A 6000-nucleotide genomic window follows, 5' to 3' on the forward strand; every position below is an offset into this window, starting at 1 on the left:
TGGCGACTACCGACAGCAGGAGGAGAGGCAGTAGAGCAGCTTTCGGTCGTCTTTCATAGCGACAACCGATAGCAGAGGGTGGCAATAGGACAGTTTTCGGTCGTCTTCCATAAAGGCTATCTATAGCAGAAGGGGAGACGGTGGGACAGTTGTCGGTCGTCTTCCTTTAGCCATTGACCTTTTGGTTTGGCCTTGCAATTGGTCATTTTTCTTTGTTTTGTACGTCGTATGGAGATGCGTACCGTAAACGCATAGGAAGGCGCTTTGAGTACAATTTTTCGGTTGTATGTAATTGAGATAGCTACCTAGTTTTGGCATTTTATGGCTGGCTAAGCCCTTACTCGTGGACCGTGCGTGCTTTCCCCAATAGGTTTGCCGCCACCTCACAGCTTCGGCTAGTGGCCCGGGAAGCGAGCGAGGGCCCCTCCAGACCTAAATTTACTTAAGGTAGCCGACATATTTGAGTAAACGGAAGGGTTACCGTTTTAGATTAGAGGAACCGAAGGAGATGTACCCGTACCCGAGAGTTTGGGGTACACTTGAGGATGAGATAAGATTGAAGTGCTTTAGAAACATGTGTGTATGCATGATACCAGCATCACGTATACCGTCATCATCCCAGTTTTGGAAAGCTGGCGCAAGTAGCCCTTGATCCACTGAGGCTCTGGGAAGAGAAGGTGTCGGCTATCCAGTGGGTAAATGGGTCTGGAACGGGCCCCGCTCCTTTACGGACCACGGCCAGTAGTACAAGAACTGCTGGCAAGCTTGTTGCGAGTGAGGGCTCAGTGACTACAGTTCGGGGACTCAGTATTTGTGCCCCAGGCGGGCGAGTTCCACAGACTTTAAATCGAGATTGAATAAAAGAAAAGAAGACTACCCTCTCATGGTGTGTCTTGGCCTACTGAGTGTCTTTGCCTTACGTGACACTTAGAGTAAGGAATGGGAGAGGAGAGGGTAAGGAATGGGAAGGATAAGGATTGGGGGATAATGAGGAAGAGGTTTGAGAGTGAGCCTATGACAGGGGTTAAGGCAACCGATCACTGTAGCGTAGCCGAGGTCTTTTCCACCCAATCCTTAATCGATCACCTTGGCGAGAGTGGAAATATATAATTATTCCCACTTACGTCACAATGGACTGACATCTCGCGAGACTCTTGTTGAGCGAGATGTCAGGCCATGTGACCAACCCCTCATACTTCATCAGTTTTGTGAAGCGGGGCGACAGAGAGAAGGTAGCGGGGTTAGCGTACAACCCGTCTCGTGAGTAGCCTGGTAATTAGAGCGACGTGAACTCGGCGCGGCGAGTACCGGGCGTCAGGGTAGATGATGTAGACACACTGATGGTTTCTTTAAGGGTAGGCGGGGAAATTCAAGTTCTTGACCGGCAGCGTCATGGGAGGCCCACGCCTGGCAAATGGCCATCGATGCCGCAAGCACTGGCGGGTGAAACGTTACGTCGGGAGGTACGAGGATGAGCCGCCAGGTCGAGGTACTAAGTAGTAGAGGGGTGGACGAGGAAGAGGAAAAAGAGCAACAGCTAGAGATAGGTCCTCGGGTATAGGTCGCGTATGTTTAGTCAAGGCCAGTATTAAAGGCTGGGGTAGGGAATAACCCCAAGTCGACCATAATGCTCAGTACCCAGACTGTCTTTAGGGTAGAGGACGCAAGAAAAGGAGAAGGCTGGACGGAAATGAGGCGGGAACGAAAATAACCTCCCCCCCCCCGCCCACCCCACACTCACGGTGAGAGTCGCATGTATGACAGGGAGCAGACACTCGACACTAGCTCGCCGAGGTCTTTTCCACCCAATCCTTAATCGATCACCTTGGCGAGAGTGGAAATATATAATCATTAGAACATTCATCATTTTTCAGCTTCAATCCGCCTCAAGCAGCCCTATGCACCGATCATCATTTATTGAAGAGGGTGTGCATGGGGGGGGGGGGTGCTGATTACGCTTTACGCTAAATTTATGGAGGCTCGCAACGCTTTACGTTAAATTCCGGGAGGCCGGCAACGCTTTACGCTAAATTCTGGCACAGAATCGACCCCGTATGCGATATAAAATGCGCACAATCACGGGCGTCGCGTGAGCCATGGTGGGATTGTACCGCACACATGGACCCAGATGGGACAGGCAAGAAAGGGACAGACAAGATGCGACTGAGACTGACTGCAGATATGCTCCCGCCACCCGGCCAATACTGACCAACTATAGCACAGAACTCCACTGATGTCATGGGTGCTCTCGTGTCCAGGTTAGACAATAGAAATCATGGGTACGACGTTGACCCAACAGGTCATCCGCTGGTTGCTGGTTCGACCGCTACGGCTTACGAAAAACGGAAGTCCAGACTACGATTTACGGGGAATTTTTAGGCTCGATTACGCTTTACGTGAAATGCACTGGCTACGCTTTACGGGAAATGTTCGCCTCCTCACTACGAATTGCGGTAAATAAAATAACTTCCCTACAACTTACGGGAAATTAAAGAGGCCCGCCTACGCCTTACGGAAAAGAGCATGCAGACCCTCATTGGTAGCCTCTACCAGGCTTCCGGAAGCGGGGGGTTACAGAGAAGGCAAAATATATAGACCGACCGTGAGATAACATGCCAGGGGAGTTGGTCCGCTAAAGAGTGAGGAAGAGGCAAACTGTACTCCTTTAAGCGACGGTCACAACTCGCCGTGCGTTCTTTTTGTCCGTACGTTTTTGTCGTGGCTACGTCTGCTACGTTTTTTCTGCAAACGTAGGGTGGCCGGCCGAGGGAGTACGTCACTCGCACGGTTGCGCAAGGTGTACGTACGTGGTCTGCACGACACGCCTGGCCGTCAGCGGTTGCGTGCATCGTACGTTGCGCAAGTGGTAAGTGAGTTGTACGTGCTTACAACGTACGATCTCTGTGCGATTGCTACGTTGCCGCGTACAGGCCGTACCTACACGTGCGGCGTACGCACGGTTTCCTTAGGACCCTGTCACACTTCTGCGAATAGACTTGCGTATGAGTTGCGAACGGACATTTTTTTCATACGCAGCCGTACGCAAACTGCGCACTTCATGTGCATCTCAGTCGTTGTGTGTAAGTTTTGTGAACGCCGGCATACGCACAGCACACGCACCGCCCGGCTCAGTACGCAGCGTAGTTTTGAGCATGCCCAAAACTACGCTGCGTACGCTGTTACGCAGTTCATGCGTTTTTAATATGTAATGCATCGGTCAAGCACGGTACGAGTACGCTATGTCTTCGTGGGGGACACGCGGCTCATACGCTGACCTGCACCTGGAACTGCACCTGTGCATAAGCTGCGTACAATGGACGGATGCATTGCGTACTTACAGCGCTTTAGTACCGTTCGTATTGCAACAAGACAGCGCATTGTACGTATTTGTAACTAATGAGAAGCGCAAAGGTTGCGTACCAATCTAGATAGCGAATTGCCGAACACCTTGGCAACACCCGGGGTACGGGCTCCTCTGGACCTCATGGTTACAGACCTCCTGGAGCATTTTACGTAAGATGTGACAAAAATAATTTGTTAAATATGTTATGATTGGCTCTTTCTAATATGTTTTGCTGAAAAGTAGATGATTTTTGGGAAAACGTCTTTCCTATATAGGGCGCAATTTGTTTTACAAAAATGCATTTTGACACTTTTTAACTCAAAAGAACACCCCTGTACCGCCTCCATATCCATATCGCATCAATATACCTAAATTCAACATAAATATTTCCTTTTTTTCCCTTTACTTTAGAATAATGCGCCAGTTGCATGTTTTTGTGTCGGTAGATTGTAGTGTTCGCACATATGTGTAGTGTTCATGCTATCTGTGTGTATGCGCAATTGTAACTTGTCTGTATTGCAAGTATGGGTGTTTTCAAATTATTACGGGGAGGGCATTTCTTGCCATCCCCAATTCATCAAGGCTATCAACAGGCTATAAGGCTATAACTGTTATGTTTGTTACAAATTGTATAAAGACTGGGTACGTGTATTCAATTTACCTGACAAGATATCACAGGAAATTGACCAGGGCTATGGCGAAATGGAAACAAACACATTTTATCTGAGTTGAGGGCGGCCCATGAATGACTCCCTGCGAATGAAACAGCAGGAAGCAGCAGGGAATACGTACACAAGACGCTTGGCATTCGTCGGAAGTGCGTTAGGCATCCGGTGGGCATACGCTGAGTGCGTCCGGAAAACGGTTGGCCTTCGCAATGCATTTGAACGCCATACGGATGTCAAATGCAATCTATGCGCTGAATTCGTTATTTATACGCTACATGTGCGTTAAAGTAACGTTACGTGTTGTGCGTACGGCAGAAATGTCTGTACGCAACTCAAACGCAATGGCTATTCGCAAAAGTGTGACAGGGCCCTTACTCACTCGCACGTTGTAAGTGCGTGCACCTCCTGTTAACTTCATCATCACTAGCCGCCCTGGTGTCTTCCGCGGCCCGTTTCTTTGGGTCTTGTCTGGTAGTCTTCTTCTGAGCCTTCCTGGGCATCTTGGAGACGAGTTGGCAGTCGCCCGTCAAGTTGTCTTTATATACTGTAGAGATCAGGTGCGTTGCACGTGCGTTGCACGTGCGGAGCACCTGGTATGGTGCACGTATGTTCTGCGTGGTCATTGAGCAGGTCAACTGGGAAGTGAGGAGTAAGCAGGGATGACGCAAGCACCGTGCGTGGCACGCACGTGCTTCGTGCGCTGTCCGTACAGCAATTGCACGTGAGAATAGTGAAGTTAGACTCACGGAGTCCGTACGTTGCACGCTCATAGGCTGTACGGGGCACGCGCCTCGCACGTACTCGCACGCACGGGTGGTAAATCCGCAGACCGCACGTAGAAAAAGTATTACATGCACTTAAAGTTCTACGGCGTGTGTGCGTGCTCCCAAATCCGTAGGATTCCGTACGGAGGTGGTACTCACCACGCACGGATGCCCTACGTTTGTCCACGTTTTTGCACGTAGACAGCACGCAGAAGCACGTACGGCGAGTTGTGACCGTCGCTTTAGCGGACCAAGGATATTCTTTGTAATGTCCTTGAGCGGACCACATAGAAGCTCCTTGAGCGGACCAACTTCCCTGGCATATTTTATGTCTAGTAGTTTACGTTGGCCAATTTCTACTCTTTCCAGCCCAAAGCCAGGCAGAGACTATGAGATTGGCTCCATTAAAGCACTAATGGTTGCACGAGTTTATGTTACACAGATAAGATGTTTACTCGTACAGTTTATACATATGTTTAAACAGTCACAAAGTCTGTAAAGGGAGTTAATAACAAAGTCCACTATCAGCACTGGTGAACTTTGTTCCGAAACTGCCCACATTATTATTAACGTTAGCAGACGTCCAATCAGAGACGTTTTTTTAAGGTTTGCCGTTAAATTTGTTGCTTGTTTCCTCAGGAGAGAAAAACAAGCAGGAAAACATAATTAGAGCACTGCTAGGTCCCCTCAGCCAATAGGGATCCTGGATTTTTAGTGATTATATCCACATAGTAGCATACTTGTGAGTTAGTGTACCTCTCTCCCTTGGGGTAGAGATGCACTAACTAACCAGCCACCCTCTTCTCAGCCAACCAGTGAGCTGGAATTGGTCCCTCTCTAGGGACAGAGGTGCTCTAACTAACCGAATAAATTACACTATGTTGGACCCGCCCATTGTTATTTCCATGGAAACAACAACTGGCCAATGGCAGTGTCCAGCTTTCTGCCCTGGGGAATCAGAGGAGACTGACCGGCTCATCACCACACATGGTTTGACTCTTCTTGGAGTTGTTTGGCTGTCCATCTGGGCTGATTAACGACCTAGCGGTCGTTAATCAGCCCAGATGGACAACCAAACAACTCCTCGAAACAAGACAAAAAGTGACACTAAACAAAGATTTATAAAGCAAAAATCAAGTTCTAGTGGATGGAGTTGATCAACTTCGGGGACCTAGAAGTGCTCTAAGTTAGATAGAGCACGGTTTGAGGCTGAATACTCGGATTT

The sequence above is a fragment of the Branchiostoma belcheri genome, unplaced genomic scaffold, assembly GCF_001625305.1.
Source record: "Branchiostoma belcheri isolate BF01 breed outbred unplaced genomic scaffold, Haploidv18h27 scaffold113, whole genome shotgun sequence".
Taxonomy (NCBI): domain Eukaryota; kingdom Metazoa; phylum Chordata; class Leptocardii; order Amphioxiformes; family Branchiostomatidae; genus Branchiostoma; species Branchiostoma belcheri.